The sequence below is a fragment of the Portunus trituberculatus genome, chromosome 46, assembly GCF_017591435.1.
Source record: "Portunus trituberculatus isolate SZX2019 chromosome 46, ASM1759143v1, whole genome shotgun sequence".
NCBI classification, from domain to species: Eukaryota; Metazoa; Arthropoda; class Malacostraca; order Decapoda; family Portunidae; genus Portunus; species Portunus trituberculatus.
The window spans coordinates 21,815,083-21,833,761 of NC_059300.1; the positions used below are offsets into that span (position 1 = coordinate 21,815,083).

Below are 18,679 nucleotides of genomic sequence, written 5' to 3' on the forward strand. Positions count from 1 at the left end.
CATTTTTTACCTTTACTATTGCCTCCCTTATATTTAGTTTTCCATTTATGAATTTGTAAAACATTTTAGGGTCACTATCACAGTTTTCCACCACCCTCTGTTCATATTCCTTCTGTGCTTTTCTCCTTACTTCAACATATCTATTCCTTGCTGTTTTGTAAACTTCTCTTGATAATACATCACTGTTTTTCTTAAGTTTCTTCCATGCCTTTTCTTTGTTCTCTTTTGCTTCTTCACAATTTCTATTAAACCACTGTTTATCATTTAAAGTCCTCTTTTTGTAATATGGCACAAACTTTTTCACAGCAGAGTTATACAAATCCATAAATTTATCGTATTTCAATTGCATATCCCTTTCCTGGTATACCACGTACCAGTCAATTTCATTAAAGAACTCCTTTATATGGTTGTAATTTGCCCTAATATAATCTAATTTTTCCTCCCTGTGTTCCACAATCTTATTCATGCTTAATTCTGTATCCAGCTCAAAGCTTTGGACATCATGATCGCTTTTCCCCAAGGGACTTTCATGTTCAATTTCCTCTTTTAGAGAGATTCCCCTGGTAAATACCAAATCCAACCTTGCTGCAACATCTTGTCCCCTGCACCTTGTTGGTGATCTCACCCACTGTGTCATCAAGTTATTTGTTGCTACCTTTAACAATTCTTCTGCTCACTCACCACCGTTCACCACTTCGTAGTCTTCCCACACTATTTCTTTGCAATTAAAGTCTCCAACTATCATCACTCTATCCTTTCTGATGAGTTCTTGCTTCATTCTCTCTAAAGTATTTCTCATCACCATTTGGTACTGTTCATATTTCCAAGCACTGGTTCTGGGTGGTATGTATACTGTTATAATATTAATGTCCCTCTTGCCATCTGTTATAAGCATACTTATCGCTTCCTTATTTCTTTTACTATAGTTCACCTCCTTCACTATCAGATCTTCCTTAGTAAGAACCATTATACCACCACCTCCTTTATTTTTTCTATAATTTCTCCATACTTTGTAATGTTTTACAACAAACCAGTCTAGCTTTATTTCGGGTCTTAGCTTTGTTTCCACTACACACATTATGTCCGATTCGTTATTTCTTAGGTAATCCATACATTCTAGCCTTTTAGACAGAAATCCATCTATGTTCGTGTAAGTCACTTTTATTCCATTCCTAGTCTCATTCTTCCATGTAATGCCTATTCCGTCTGTTTTATCCACCACTTCTTTAGCCTCCCATTTCTCATCCTCCAAAAAAACTTGGTCTTTTCCTTCTCTGTTCTTTCGTCATTCCTCTCCTTCACTTCAGTTACAAGCTCCTTCATTTTCATTCGCTCATCTTGTGACATATTTCTTCTTATGTAAATTGTTTTGGTTTCCTCAGAGTACTTTAGTTTCCAAGCCCTTCTCAACAAGGCCTCCGCTGCCACCTGAGACTTTAATTTCAATTTTAATGGTCTATTCTTGCCTTCCTCAAAAGCTCCCATTCTCACACTTTCTTCTACCTCAGCATATAGGTCCTCTTCTTCCACAGAGATCTTGTTCAGTAAAGACTTAATCTTGTCATTTTCCTTATCCCTCCTGTCCTGCCAGTTCCTGTTAGTTTCCTCCCGCAATCCTATTATGATCACACATTTTTTCTTTTCAGCAATATCTCTCACCACATATTCATTTTCCTTTAGTGCCTTTACCATTTCCCTTTGCGTAATCTCTTTATTTTCCTCTTCCTGCTTTTTTACTATCTCCCTAAACGACCTTTGTACCTCCTGATGTTCATGGTTCACTTCTTTCATCCTGGTATCAATTAGATTAAGGCATTCCTCCTTCCTCAAGTCCCCTTCGGATATTTTTATCTCCATTTCCATGAGTTTAGCCTTCATCTCTTGACATTGTTTCCTTAGTTGTTGGTTTTCTTTCTCCATCTCTACTTTTTCCTTCAATAGCTCTTTATTTGCTAACGTTAACAAATAGATCTCTTTTTTGAACGAATCATTCTCGGCTAGAACTCTATCCAGTTTTTCTTCTATTGACAAAATGTTTAGGAACTTACTTTCCAGTGCCTGGATTCTTGCATCCATATCAAATTTCTCCAGTCCTTTTGGTGTAGTAATAAAACCTTCAAAGTCTCTAGTTTGTCTAGACGCCATTTTTGTTATCGTCAGCTGATTACGGGCAAAACAATCACTGCCCACACTCTCCTCTCAGGGATCACTCTCCATATCCCTCACTTTCAACACTAAGTGACAGTAGGACATTAACAGGACACTAACTTAGAGTTACCCGGGCCCTGTAACACCATAGGTATTTTCCTTCTTCCGTCCGCGGCCAGCCGCCGTCCTCTCTCAGCCACTGTTGTGTGTGTGTGTGTGTGTGTGTGTGTGTGTGTGTGTGTGTGTGTGTGTGTGTGTGTGTGTGTGTGTGTGTGTGTGTGTGTGTGTGTGTGTGTTTCACTGTTTGATCTGCTGCAGTCTCTGACAGACAGCCAGACATTACCCTACAAACAGCTCAGAGCTCATTATTTCCGATCTTCGGATAGGCCTGAGACCAGGCACACACCACACAACGGGACAACAAGGTCACAACTTCTCGATTTACATCCTGTACCTACTCACTATTAGGTGAACAGGGCTACATGAAAGGACACACCCAAATATCTCCACCCGGCCAGGGAATCGAACCCCGGTTCTCTGGCTTGTGAAGCCAGCGCTCTAACCACTGAGCTACCAGGCGTGTGTGTGTGTGTGTGTGTGTGTGTGTGTGTGTGTGTGTGTGTGTGTGTGTGTGTGTGTGTGTGTGTGTGTGTGTGTGTGTGTGTGTGTGTGTGTGTATCTTCTAATAATTGAATGACATTAGGAAGGGTGTATGGAAGGCAGTCCCAAATACCTTCAAAACATACACAAACTGTCCCCCACAATGCTCTCAAAACATTACAAACTGTTAAAATGCCTTTAAAACATGTCAAACTGTCTTAAAATGTTCTCAAAACTTACCAAATTGTGTTGAAATACTTTTAAAACATGTCAAACTGTCTTAAAATGTCCTCAAAACATGCTAAACCATGTCAAAATGCCTTTAAAACATGTCAAACTGTTCTAAAATATTCTTGAAACATGCCAAATTTTTTAAAAATGCCTTTAAAACATGTCAAACTTACTTAAGTGTCTTAAAACAAGCCAAACAGTTAGAATGTCTTTAAAACATGTCAAATTGTCTTAAAATGTTCTCAAAACACGCCAAACTGTGTTGAAATGACTTAAAAACATGTGAAACTGTCTTAAAATTTTCCCAAAACACACCAAACTGTGTTGAAATGCCTTTAAAACATGTCAAACTGTCTGAAAATGTCCTCAAAGTAAGCCAAACTGTGTTAAAATTGAACACTAAGGAACAAACTGTCTACAACTGTAAAGCTATCAAAAGCTGTCCAATTCTAGAAGGAAAATGAGGGCCAATAAAGATGTAATGAAGCACACACCTCAATGACTGACTGGCTGGCTGGCTAGCTGGCTGGCTGGCTGGCTGGCTGGCAATATCCAAAAAACAGATAAATAATAGCACTGGGGCAAGGCAAGTGAGTGAGGCACCAACCTGCCAGACCAGGAACACAGCGACAACCCAACACCAAAACATACTACCACTTAGGCACTTACCAATTACACATCATCAAGAAATGAGTGAAAGGTAAGATTTAAAAGCAAATAAAAGTTAGGCAATGAACATATCAAAATCAAGTAAAATTAATAAAATTAATAACAAGGCAGGACCGCCGTGTATGCTCTCAGAGAGGGAGAGCGGAGAGACCCACACACACGTCCACCTCCTTCCGTGGTCAGTGTGTGTGTGTGTCTGTGTGTGTGTGTGTGTATTTACCTATTTGTATTTACCTGTTTGTGTATTACAGGGCCCGAGCTAAGCTCTCTGTGTCCTGCCTCCTTGGCCACTCCTGTCATATCTCTCTTTCATCTGATTGACACACACTGCATCAACGACATCACTGCTCAGTTTATTCCACTTATCAATACTACAATGTGGGAAACTGTACTTTCTCACGTCATTTAGACAGATGTCTTTTATAAGTTTTTTTCCATGTCCTCGAGATGATTACTTGTGGTCACCTTTATCAACTCTCTGTCCAATATGTCAATCTTGTTCACCAATTTATACATAGTTATCATGTCTCCCCTTGTTCTTCTCTCTTCTAATGTGGTCAGCCCCAGTTTCCTCAGTCTTTCCTCATAGTCTAACTCCCTGAGTCCTGGAACCATCCTTGTTGCCAGCCTCTGTACCCTTTCCACCTTCTTCACATTTTTCTTCATATGCAGTGACCAGACACAAGCTGCATATTCTAACTAGGGTTTTATTAAAGTGCATAGTATCTTCTTCATCATTCCTTCATCTAGGTAGTGGAATGCAAGACCAATATTTTGAAGCATGTTATATGTTTTCCCAAATATCTTGTTAATGTGTTTCTCCGGTGATAAAGTCCTTTGCATGGTTAATCCTAGGTCTTTTTCCTCATTGGTCTCTTCAATTTTCTCATCACCCAGCCTGTAATCCCTGTTTGGTCTGTATCTACTTCTTCCCATTTTCATAACATGGCTCTTGTTTATATTAAATTCCATCTGCCACTCTTTACTCCACTCATATATTTTATCAAGATCTTCCTGTAACTTGTTACAATCTTCCACATTCCTTACTCTCCTCATAATTTTAGTATCGTCCGCGAACATATTCATGTAACTGTCAATTTCTACTGGCATATCATTAACATAAATCAAAAACATGATGGGACCAAGCACTGACCCTTGTGGAACTCCACTGGTTACCTTTTTCCACTCTGACTTTTCCTTTCACCACTGTTCGCATTTCTCTTCCCACTAAGTAATTTTCCATCCATTTTGCTAGTTTATCACTTACTCCTCCAATCTTCTTTAGTTTCCACATCAGTCTATTGTGTGGCACTTTATCAAAGGCCTTTCTCAACTCCAGGTAAATAGCATCCACCCATCCCTCTCTATGTTGTAGTATGTCAGTCACTCTTGAATAAAAACATAATAAATTGGATACGCACGATCTTCCTTTTCTGAAACCAAACTGCCTTTCGCTCAGAATGTTTTCACTTTCTAGATACTCACTCCACTTAGCTTTAATTACTTCACATACCTTGCACAATATACTAGTCAATGATACTGGTCTGTAATTTAACAGTTCCATTCTACTACCATTCTTATATATAGGCACAATGTCAGCTCTTTTCCACTCTTTTGGGACTATTCCTGTTCGTGTAGAGGTTTCCACAATATCAAATATGGGGTTCAACAATTGATCCTTACATTCTTTTAGCAACCTCCCAGATATGCCATCAGGCCCCATTGATTTATTAATATCCAAGTTACTTATAATTTTCCTTATATCTTCTTTAGTAACCATGATGTCCTGCATTTGCTTTATTTCTGTAGGCCTTTCTCCTGTAAAATGCTCCTCCTTTGCAAACACTGCAAAAGTTGTCGTTCAAAATTTCAGCTATATCTCCAGCATCTTCATATACTTCTTCCCCATCTTTTACTTTTTATATTGCCTCCCTTTTATTTAGTTTTCCATTTATGAATTTGTAAAACATTTTAGGGTCACTATCACAGTTTTACACCACTCTCTGCTCATATTCCTTATGTGCTGTTCTCCTTACTTCAACATAACTATTCCTTGCTGTTTTGTAGACTTCTCTTGATAATACATCATTATTTTTCTTAAGTTTCTTCCATGCCTTTTCTTTGTTCTTATTTGCTTCTTCACAATTTTTATTAAACCACTGTTTATTATTTAAAGTCCTCTTTCTGTGATATGGCACAAACTTCTTCACAGCAGTTATATAAATCCATAAATTTATTGTATTTCAATTGCATATCCCCTTCCTGGTATACCACAGACCAGTCAATTTCATTAAAGAAGTCTCTAATATGGTTATAATTTGCCCTAACATAATTTAATTTTTCCTCCCTGTGCTCCACACTCTTTTCCGTGCTTAATTCCGTATCCAGCTCAAAACTTAGGACATCATGGTCGCTTTTCCCCAAGGGACATTCATGTTCAATTTCCTCTTTTTTGGGAGATGCCTCAGGTAAATACCAAGTCCAACCTCACTGCAACATCCTGTCCCCTGCACCTTGTTGGTGATCTCACTCACTGAGTCATCAAGTTATTTGTTGCTACGTTTAACAATTCCTCTGCCCACTCACTACCATTCACCATTTCGTAGTCTTCCCACACTATTTCCTTACAATTAAAGTTCCCGACTATCATCACTCTATCCTTTCTGATGAGTTCCTGCTTCATTCTGTCTAGAGTATTTCTCATCACCATTTGATACTGTTCATAGTTCCAAGCACTGGTTCTGGGTGGTATGTATACTGTTATAATATTAATGTCCCTCTTGCCATCTGTTATAAGCATACTTATCACTTCCTCATTTCCTTTACTAAAGTTCACCTCCTTCACTATCAGATCTTCCTTAGTAAAACCCATTATACCACCACCTCCTTTATTTTTTCTATCATTCCTCCATACTTTGTAGTGCTTTACATCAAACCAATCTAGCTTTATTTCGGGCCTTAACTTTGTTTCCACCACACATTATGTCCGGTTCATTGTTTCTTAGGTAATCCATACATTCTAGCCTCTTAGACAGAAATCCATCTATATTCGTGTAAGTCACTTGAATTCCATTCCTAATCTCTTTCTTCCATGTTTCAGTCAGTGTACTGTCTATTCCGTCTGTTTTATCCACCACTTCTTCAGCCTCCCATTTCTCATCCTCCAAAAAAACTTGGTCTTTTCCTCCTCGGTTCTTTCCTTAATCTTCTCTCTCACTTCAGTTACAAGCTCTTTCATTTTCATTCTTTCATCCTGTGTCATATTTCTTCTTATGTAAATTGTTTTGGTTTCCTCATAGTCTTTAAGTTTCCAAGCCCTCCTCAGCAAGGCCTTGGCTGCCATCTGAGACTTTTATTTCAATTTTAATGGTCTAGTCTTGCCTTCCTCAAAAGCTCCTAGTCTCACACTTTCCTCTACCTCAGCATATAGGCATTCTTCCTCCTCGGAGATTTTATTCAGTAAAAACTTAATCTTGTCATTTTCCTTATCCCTCCTGTTTCACTGTTTGATCTGCTGCAGTCTCTGACTAGACAGCCAGATGTTACCCTACAGAACGAGCTCAGACCTCATTGTTTCCGATCTTCAGATAGGCCTGAGACCAGGCACACACCACACACCGGGACAACAAGGTCACAACTCCTCGATTTACATCCCGTACCTACTCACTGCTAGGTGAACAGGGACTACACGTGAAAGGAGACTCACCCAAATATCTCCACCCGGCCGGGGAATCGAACCGCAGTCATCTGGCTTGTGAAGCCAGCGCTCTAACCACTGAGCTACCAGGCCTGTGTGTGTGTGTGTGTGTGTGTGTGTGTGTGTGTGTGTGTGTGTGTGTGTGTGTGTGTGTGTGTGTGTGTGTGTGCTCTCTGTGTGTGTCTCCTTACCTATTTGTATATACCTATTTGTGTATTACAGGGCCCGAGCTAAGCTCTCTGTGTCCTGTCTCCTTGTCCATTCCTGTCATATCTCTCTTTCATCTGATTTACACACACCGCGTCAACGACATGACTGCTCAGTTTATTCCACTTATCAATGCTACGATGGTAAACTGTATTTTCTCAGTCATTTAGACAGATGTCCTTTATTAGCTTTTTTCCATGTCCTCGGAGATAATTACTTGTGGTCACCTTTATCAACTCCCTATCCAGTATGTGTGTGTGTGTGTGTGTGTGTGTGTGTGTGTGTGTGTGTGTGTGTGTGTGTGTGTGTGTGTGTGTGTGTGTGTGTGTGTGTGTGTGTGTGTGTGTGTGTGTGTTGTAACTGCTTGTTTAGTTTTAAGTGAATGGAGAGAGTTGTCTTTAGAGGGCAGGCTATGACTGCCCCCTTGAGTTGTGAGACACTAAGGAAATTAACATTCAGCGATTTCACAGCTAGCTTTGATGGTAAGTTCACAACATGTATCCACTGAACTGATCCAGACCAGAACTGGGCAGACCAGGACCAGTCCAGATCAGAACTAGTGCTATACAACTTCGTTGGGAGTAAATTATTTTGATAGGTGTCTACTACCTTTTTATTGCAACTTTTTTTGCCCTTAACCAGTTCTCATCCTATATAAAAAAGAAAACCATCATTGGAAACTCGTAAAAAAATTATCCACCATAATTACCAACATTTCATACTTCACTTTCTTTACATTATTTAAATAAGTAATGATGAGCTAAAGGATTTTTAAGCCATTTTCTCAAACTAGTTCCTTTTGGACACCTGCAACAAAAAAAAGTAAAATTGCCAGCTTCTTGATATCACATACACTTAACCCTCGGCTATCGCGCCCAATTGGGGCTGAAATAGCCGCACTATAGCCGAAAACGTGATAGCCGAATTGAACAACTAATGGTGAAAATTGTTATTGGTACTGCAACCACAAATTTTACTCCTAATATCCCTCATTTTTACTTCTTTTTAAATTACTGTATAATCCATTGGTACCAATTAAAACATGTCAAGGTTATAACATAAAAAAAAATTACATCAGCTCATTGTATTTACTTGAGATGTACCGATGCATCGGTATCAGTATCGTAATCGGCGGAATCGGCCCATTTTTTAGGTATCGGTATCGGCTTATTTTATGCCGATACTTACGATACCTAAAAGGAATTTACTACTTAGTGATATATTCGATATAAGATATTGATTACTGAGTAATTTACCTTTGCAAATAGCTTCAAAAAGCTTCTAGAATTGCTCCTATTTCACAAACGTTCTCAGAAGGACTTACAGCATCCCCCAAAACAAAGCCTCCCATCTGATAACGATCGCCGTCCACCAACTCATCCTGGTGTCCAGTGCAGTAATCACTATAAGTAGTAGCATCGGTATCGGTGGTATCAGTATCGGTGGTATCGGTATCGATAATAGTATCGGTATCTGCCCAATTAGGTGGTATCGGTATCGGAATCGGCCAAAATTCTGGTATCGGTTTTGGCCAATGAGCGCTCAGATACCTCATGACGTCATGGCTGGGCACGTGATAGCAGGCATCTGAGGTCGCAATAATGAAATTTCAGCAGGATTGACTGTAATGCACTAAGTGGATAATCAAACATATTTATACTGTCAAGCATTCTTATAAATCAGGATCAACTGACCTTATAAGCAGGATCAGACCAGCTGAGTGATGACCCACATCCACTACTATGAAGTGAATGTGTCCAGTCAGCCTACCTTACTTCCTCCATCTAATGGAATCCCCACCTGTCAAAATTTTATTATTAGGTCATCTCGCACATCACAAACCAGTAACTATGGCCTCAGAGAAAATATGTAATAGAGATTAATTGATAAAACAGGGCAAAGGAACTAAAGCAGTTGTTACTTTGACTTGATCTGCCTTAGAATCTGGCACAAAGCTTTGATTTCAAAACTGTCCTCCTATGGTTTCTATTCTTCTCTCTGCAACTTTATCTCAAGTTTCCTTTCCGACTTTTCTATTGCAGCCGTGGTAGACAGCCACTAGTCTTCTCCTAAATCTATTAACAGTGGTGTTCCTCAGGGTTCTGTCCTATCACCCACTCTCTATTATTCATTAATGACCTTCTTAACCAAATTTCTTACCCTATCCAGTCCTACGCTGGTGATACCATCCTACATCTTTCTACGTCCTATCAGAGATGACCAACCCTTCAGGAAGTCAACAGATCATGCAGGGATGCCACAGAATGCCTGACTTTTAATCTCTCTAAGGTTTTATATTGGGGCAGAGAAAACTTAGTAGTTTTCAACACCTCAAAAACTCAATTCCCCATCTATTAACTTGACACAACCTTCCAAACAACTATCCCCTCTTCTTCAATTTCACTCAACTGTCTCCCTCTTCCACACTGAATATCCTTGGTCTGTCCTTTACTCAATCTTAACTGGAAACTTCACATCTCATCTCTTGCTAAAAACAGCTTCTATGAAGTAAGGCATTATGCGGCATTTCCGCCAGTTTTTCTCACCCCCTCCAATTGCTAACTCTGTACAAGGGCCTTATCCGTCTTTGTATGGAATACTCTTTGCATGTTTAGGGGAATTCCACTCATATACCTAGCTTTATTAGACAAGGTGGAATCAAAAGCTTTTCATCTCATCAACTCTCCTCCTCTGACTAACTGTCTTCAGCCTCTTTCTCACCACCGAAATGTTGCATCTCTTTCTATCTCTTATCGCTATTTTCATGCTAACTGTTCTATTGATCTTCTTAACTGCATTCCTCCCCTCCTGTGGCCTGCTGTACAAGGCTTTCTTCTTTCTCTCATCCTTATTTTGTCTAACCCTCTAATACAAAAATTAACCAGTACTCTCAATCATTCATACCTTTCATTGGTAAACTCTGGTTCTCCCTACCTGCTTCTGTATTTCCATCTTCTTATGACTTACTTCTTTTAAGAGAGAGGTGTCAAGACATTTGTCCCAGACTTTTGACTAATTCTTTCGATCTTTTTTGGAGACTGTAATTCCAGTGGGCCTTTTTTTTTCTTTTTTTCTTTTTCGCCCTTGGCAGTTCTCCCTCTTACATTTAAAAAAAAATCCCTCATTGATGGGTTCAGCAAGACACCACACATTATTACTTGCATTGTCTAGCATTTTGCTCTACACCCACAAGCATCTCTTCTGCCATTCAACATTGGATACTTGAAATGTAACCATTTCAGGTATCAAATTAGTCCTTAGATCTCCCCTGCACCAAGTGGCAAGCCACATGTGCAGCAAAATCTGCAAATCTTGAACCCATATAACCATTCATTAGATTCAAAACTCATTTTTGGATTGGAGAGAGAGAGAGAGAGAGAGAGAGAGAGAGAGAGAGAGAGAGAGAGAGAGAGAGAGAGAGAGAGAGAGAGAGAGAGAGAGAGAGAGACAGTTTCAAGCTGAGAAAAAAAAAAAAAAAGGGAATGGATGCAGCAAAAAATGGAAAAAATGGGATGGTTGGTATGAATGACTGAAAGCAATATTACTAGTACATATTTAGCCCTGGAGTGCCAGCACCCAGATGGGATGCAAATATAAATTTGAATAGGATGTAGAAAAATGGTGTATACACTGAAGTGTTCCTTACAAGAGCTCTAATATATCAGAAAGTATTCCTTCAACAAGTTCACTTTTAATAATCCAACTTAACCTATGTTTTACTTAATGTTTTAACCTAATTTTTCAAATGCACTACATATGCAAGGACATTTCACAAACTGATAGAAAACCTGTCTGGCAGAAGTCAAGAATGCTAAACAACCTATCCAGTGTTGGCTGGGAAGACACTGATTGCTATTATTTGAAAGGTCCTATCAACATCACTATGTGAGGGAGATGGCAATACATGCATAGATTATGTACAACTATGTACAGCTATGGAATCTGAAGGGATGTATACTCCTCTCAAAATCAAGTGCAGCTTAGAATAGAAATATGAGTATCCCTAAATCATTGAACCTGAATAAGCTTACTTGAAAACATAACTGCCAGTTGGGTTGGTGATTACTACTATATAGGTTAATCTGCAGAATTGGGCCTTGTATCCTATGCATAACACACTTACATTCTTAGGCAGTGTTTGTATTATCTGTGAAGGTGTTAATCGCCAAAGTTTAATGTTCACCCAGGACAGTCTTCTGTAATTTGAACAGACTAACCATCAGATATATATACAGTCAACCATCGGCTATCGCGACTTCAGCTATCGCGTTTTATTGCTATCACGCACCCATGAAAAGCTGCTAAAATTTCATTATCCTGACCTCAGATGCCTGCTATCGCGTGCCCAGCCATGACGTCATGAGGTATCTGAGCGTTCATTGGCCAAAACCGATACCAGAATTTTGGCCGATTCCGATACCGATACCGATACCACCTAATTGGGCAGATACCGATACTACTATCGATACCGATACCACTGATACCGATACTACTACTTATAGTGATTACTGCACTGGACACCAGGATGAGTTGGTGGACGGCGATCGTTATCAGATGGGAGGCTTTGTTTTGGGGGATGCTGTAAGTCCTTTTGAGAACGTTTGTGAAATAGGAGCAATTCTAGAAGCTTTTTGAAGCCATTTGCAAAGGTTAATTACTCAGTAATCAATATCTTATATCGAATATATCACTAAGTAGTAAATTCCTTTTAGGTATCGTAAGTATCGGCATAAAATAAGCCGATACCGATACCCAAAAAATGGGCCGATTCCGCCGATTCTGATGCATCAGTACATCTCTAGTAAATACAATGAGCTGATGTAATTTTTTTTTATGTTATAACCTTGACATGTTTTAATTGGTACCAATGGATTATACAGTAATTTAAAAAAGTAAAAAGGAGGGATATTAGGAGTAAAATTTGTGGTTCCGGTACCAATAGCAATTTTCACCATTAGTTGTTCAATTCGGCTATCGCGTTTTCGGCTATAGCACGGCTATTTTGGCCCCAATTGGGCGCGATAGCCGAGGGTTATATATATATATATATATATATATATATATATATATATATATATATATATATATATATATATATATATCAATACATATAAGTACTATTCCAGTAGCCTTTAGGAGTCTATTATGGATTTGTAACTGATCATGAAATGGTCAAAAGGAGAGGGGCTGAGAGCCCATGCCACAATGTTGGATTAAGTTCATTACATTACTGTTACATTATGTTCGGGGTTAGGTTTAGTTAGTTTTAACTAAATTTTATCGGTAGTATTTTAGGGATATCTTTCCAATTTAGCCAAATTTGGCCTCTGACTTTTTTTGGAAATGCAAAATTTGGTCAATTTGGCTTTCCCCTCCAAAAACTATGCTTTCCTATCAGGTTCCTAACTTCTCTGGTATTGGGGAGGATGTTGGTAGCTAAGTTTTACCTACTACTACATCATAGTTAAATGTCACACTGATGTCAAGGCACAAAGAGTCTGGCACAAAGCTCCGATTTCAAAACTGTCCTCCTACAGTTTCTATCCACCTCTCTACAACCTTATCTCAAGTTTCCTTTCCGACCATTCTATTGCAGTCATGGTAGATGGCCACTGTTCTTCTAAATCTAATAACAGTGGTGTTCCTCAGGGTTCTGTACTGTCACCCATTCTCTTTGTATTATTCAATAATGATTTTAACCAAACTTCTTGCCCTATCCACTCCTACGCTGATGATACCACCCTACACTTTTCCACGTCTTTTCAGAGATGACCAATTAACCCTTCAAGAAGTCAAAAGAGTACACCCCCTATTTATCTCATCTACCATAAGGTTGTCTACATCTGCTGACTGGTTAGGTGGTCTATAAAAGCTCCTACTCTAATAATAACCTTACTTTTGTTTACTCTAACATCCAGCCATAAGGACTCTACTCTTATATACCTTAATACCATTAACCTGACTGGAAATGAAGGATTTTATTACATAAATAACTACTCCTCCACCTATCCTACCAATTCTCTGGTGTAAATACATAATGTATCCATCTACTTCATATTCTTTCCTATTTTCCCTAAACTTTTCCTCATTTACCCATGCCTATGTGACACATACAACATCTAAGTCCTCAACTATATAACTAGATAACTCGTCCTTCTTGTACCTAAGACTCCTGGCATTTACGTAAAAACATTTAAGTCCTGCTACCTTCCTAGATGCTGTCTCCTTATTTGGAATAATAATCTTATTCTCTCCTATTTGCACCTGTAAATCTTTCCTAATCTTTTCACTATCTCTGTTTATCCTATCTAATTTATGTCTAACATCTTTCTTCTGGAATGCATTTGCTACCTCACCCCCTACACTCCATCCCAATTCCCCCCTCCAGACATCCACTCAGCACATCCACACCCTTCCTACTCAGATGCACACCATCCCTAGCATACAAATCCCTTCCCCCATAGAACCTATCCCATACCTCCACAAAGCTGACACCCACATCCTTATACATCCCTTTTAGTAGTAGTAGTAGTAGTAGTAGTAGTAGTAGTAGTAGTAGGGTAAAAGTACAGAACCACTGCTCCCCCCCCTTTCCTCTCCCCTCCTGCCTCCTTCCCCCTAACAAGCTTGGGGGAATATGGGGAATGGAGGGTTTTGGGGAGGGAGCCAAAAGAGGCGAGATATGGCGTTCTGAAAAAAAAAAAACCTAACCTAACCTAACCTAACTCAGGCTCAGTGTGCTCCGGGAAGCAAAACGGAAACAATTGTGGACTAGAATGTTTACTTTATTACTGCGGACATAATAAGGTCGAGCACTCACCAAAACTCTCACTGACGGTAAACACATTACATATACTGCACTGTGCTATACGTATTATACAGATCGGCGTGGAGCTGTGATTCTAGAGAAGAACCTTATTTTTTTAATCTAATGGTCTGATTTTGTTCAGATTTTTACAAATTATAATCTAGATTATAGAATTTCCAGATGGAAGTTTCAATGGTCCTTTCGAGCCCAGCAGCAATATGCACGTACTGTCCTCCCCGCGGTTATTCATTGACCCTCTTTTGATCCCTCGATAGTCATCGACCCTAGATGGTCCCATCGACCCCTGGGGATCAATATAGACCACTTTCAGAACCACTGGCTTCAAGAAACAAATAAAACCCGTCTTTTTTATTTTTTATTTTTTCAGAAGGCTATCCACTGACAGTAAGGACTAATCAGGCTAATAGTAAACTCAATACACACAAACAGGAAATAAACATCCATACGCAATAACTCTTAAAATGTCAATTGAAAAAAAAAATCTCTTACCAGCAGCAACGGCAACAGACGCCTCTGGCGGGACGGTTTTGTAGGCATGGCAACTTGGCAAGAATGAAGAATCAACAGCAGGACAGTCCGACACTTCGTCAAGCGAAAAGATAAAAGATGGCAGTAGATAGGAGGAGTAACTGGACAACAGTGTAAAATATGAAAAAAAAATAGAGAGAGAGAGAGATAACGACCACAGGAACGCAAAAGTATACGGAAAATCACACATATGTCTACTCCTCATCACCTGCACGAACACACTACTAACCAAAACCTCCTTGTCTCGTTATTTTTCACTTTACTGTCTCGTTCACGTGCTTCGAACATAACGAACCACCCCAATTAAATAAATAGGGAACAAAAAAAAAAAGTATCATGTCTTTCATAAAATATTAGTCACATAACGGTCATTACCATACAACTTCCTCTTCTCTCCGTAACATATTTGGTAATGGATGGATGAGCAACAGCTTCAAGCATACCAGCAACGGGACTACAGGCAAGAAGAGAATAAGTTCAGTCATTATATTTTAAGTCGCAATTCATAAAGGAATTAAATCATTGAATATTTTTCTGAAGAATATTAAATAACTAAATATTTTCTAAAAGGGGTGTGCGTGAAGGAGGCATAACTGGCAGTCCTCGTAATTATAGGGTGTAGATATTAATGGGGAAGAGATGGATTAAGTATTTTTTAGACAACTGAAATACATATTGAAAGGTTAAAGCAGAGTTGCTCATGGTAAAAAGGAGAAGCGTGCAATGAAAACTCTAAAAAGTAAATAAATAAGTAAATAAGTAAGTAAATGAGCAAATAGATAAATAAATTAATAAAATAAATAGATAAAATAGTCTGGTTTAAATGAATCTCTCTCTCTCTCTCTCTCTCTCTCTCTCTCTCTCTCTCTCTCTCTCAGTTACAGCTAGTCACTTAACATATACGTTAGAATGAACAACAACCAAATTCCATACTAACAAATGCAAGGCTGTTGTTAGGCTTGCCATACTACTACGCATTTCACGGAGAGTAAGTCATTGTTTTTCGCGAATATTTTTCAAACTAATGAATTGATCGGAATGGTACTTTGACACTGTGTACAAGACACCTTCCGCTAATTTTTGGTCATACTAAGCATTGCCAAATGGTGTTAGTAAAAGCGTTTACGCTCGACGTTTAAAGCCGAAGTCACATGAGTCGCCAGAACTGAAGAACCCAATCGAACGTTCGCTGCCCTGCCTCTCTTCTCTCTGCCTCCCTCCCTCTCCTTCACTCTTTCCCTCGTTCACTCTTTCTCTCATTATTTCCTCCAATACCCATATGCAAAAGACAATATGCAATAAAGTACTGTTTCCATTATAATATTCCATAGTAGCAGGCAATTTGAAAGTGCATAATGAGAAAGATATAACGTTGTTACATTTGATATAGTCTGTTCACTTTAGTCTGAGCCGTGAAGCCGAGCCTCAATTGAAAGGAAGCCGCTGATTGGCTGGCCCCCTCTCTCACTCACGTTGTGTTGAAAGACTGCGTCATGAATGCTGTGGTACATGCTTTTGTTTTATTCGTTATATCTCATCTTATACACATAACAGACAGTTTCTGTTGATACCGTTACACTCAACAGTAAATGCAGAAGCTTTGATACTCGGGGAAAAACAATTAATAAGCAACTATAAAGAAATTTTAGCGAGTTGAAGTGGAAAACTTTTCGCGACATCTTTATAACACGGTTTACTTATCATCATATCCTTTGGATATATTTAAAGGAATGCTGTTATAAATTATTGCATTTCATAAAAGAATGTCTCCTGAACGGTATGCAACTTCCAAATTATAGTTAAAAGATAATGTAAGCGAATTACACAATTATTTATGAGACGGTGTCACTTGCAGTGACGGGCAAGTGACGGTGGGCAGCACGACAGGATACTGTATCCAGAAGGTGAGGATGGAGGTAAGGCGAGAGCTGATTGGCTGGCACGCTCCCCGCTCACTGTGTTGAGAGGCTGTCTACTGACGGCTCTCGTGGTACATGTTTATGTTTTATTCCTTATATCTTGTCTCATGCACATGACAGATAATTTCTGTTGGTACTTTTAGCCTGAGCAGTGAATGCGGAACTTTCGATACTCAAGGAAAAAATAGCAATATGCAACCATAAAGAAGTTTTGACGAGTTGAAGTGAAGGCTGCATTGCGATAACTTTATAACAGTTTATTTATCATCATTTTCTGTGTATATATTATAAGGAATGCTGCTTTAAACTATTGCATTTCATCAAGGGATGTCTCATGAAGGTAATGCAACTATCAAATTATAGTTAGAAGATAATGTAAGCGAAATAGAGTATTATTTATAGGAAAGTATGACTCGCGAGGAAGGGCACGGAGTGGTCGCGGTGGGAGCGTAATCCAGTTATAACTGGATCAAGATGAACCAGCAGTGTGTCTTCACTGGCGGCACTCCGCCGCGCCCTTCCTCGCGAGTCATACTTTCCCATAAATAATTCTCTATTTCGCTTACATTATATTTTAACTATAATTTGGAAGTTATATACCGTTCAGGAGACATTCTTTTATGAAATGCAATCATTTATAACAGCATTCCTTTAAATATATCCAAAGGATATGATGATAAGTAAACCGTGTTATAAAGATGTCGCGAAAAGTTTTCCACTTCAACTCGCTAAAACTTCTTTATAGTTGCTTATTAATTGTTTTTCCCCGAGTATTAAAACTTCTGCATTTACTGTTGAGTGTAACGGTACCAACAGAAACTGTCTGTTATGTGTATGAGATGAGATATAACGAATAAAACAAAAGCATGTACCACAAAGCATTCATGACGCAGCCTTTCAACACAACGTGAATGAGAGAGGGGGCCAGCCAATCAGCGGCCTCCTTTCAAATGAGGCTCGGCTTCACGGCTCAGACTAAAGTGAACAGACTATAGTAACGATCAATGTGATTAAAAGTTTCTTTGATATGCTCAATTGTTTACATAACCTTTTATTTTACCTATCATAAAACTTAACAGAGAGAGAGAGAGAGAGAGAGAGAGATGGATGGATGGATGGATTTTAATTTTAGGCGCCGCAACATCTACGGTCATATGGCGCCTCTACAATAATGTAAAAAGACAAAATTGTTGATAAAAACAACTAAAAGCAGTTAAAACCAATACAATAACTAAAAAAACTAAAAATACAATAAAACTAAATTAAAAAAATACATATAATGAAATAAAATAATATTCACAACTTTGGGAGAAGACCAGCTTCTCCCAAAAAATTAAAAACGTCATATCCTTGGGCCAGGCACTCTGGTCCAAGGACCTTTGAGAGATAATAGACACCCCTATCTCTACTGCGACAACGGTAGAGGTAGCGGTGTCTTAAATCAGTCAAACTGGACACTCCACTAGTAGGTGCCGCACCGTAAGCGGCACCAGGCAGTCATCACAGTAAGATTGAGGGTCCCTGGTCAGGAGGTACCTTTGTGTAAGGTACGTGTGACCTATACGAAGTTGCGCCAATAACGTCTGTGCACGGACATGTGTGTATGTCCACAGAGGGAGCGTGGAAGTAGTGATCTCTCCCATTTTCGAGGTTGCGAACCCCGTTAGCCATCTCCTCTGCCAAATTGATGCAACCGCCACTCGAATTAGATAAAATACATCTCGAAAAGGAACAGAGGCAGGAGATGGAGCGCGACTTGCTGCCTCTTTAGAGAGGCGGTCAGCGTGTTCATTCCCTGGAACACCAACGTGACCAGGGACCCAACAGAACCCAACACGATATCCTCTTCTG

General features: G+C 39.2%; 1 long non-coding RNA gene across 1 annotated transcript in view; it reads right to left on the reverse strand.

Moving 5' to 3' along the window:
* Window positions 1–15,109, reverse strand: part of LOC123519933 — a 36,165-nt gene extending 21,056 nt beyond the window's left edge. Inside the window, exon 1 of the long non-coding RNA XR_006679129.1 lies at window positions 14,871–15,109. This is a non-coding gene — a long non-coding RNA (uncharacterized LOC123519933). The remainder of the gene's footprint in view (window positions 1–14,870) is intronic.
* Window positions 15,110–18,679: the final 3,570 nt, after the last annotated feature.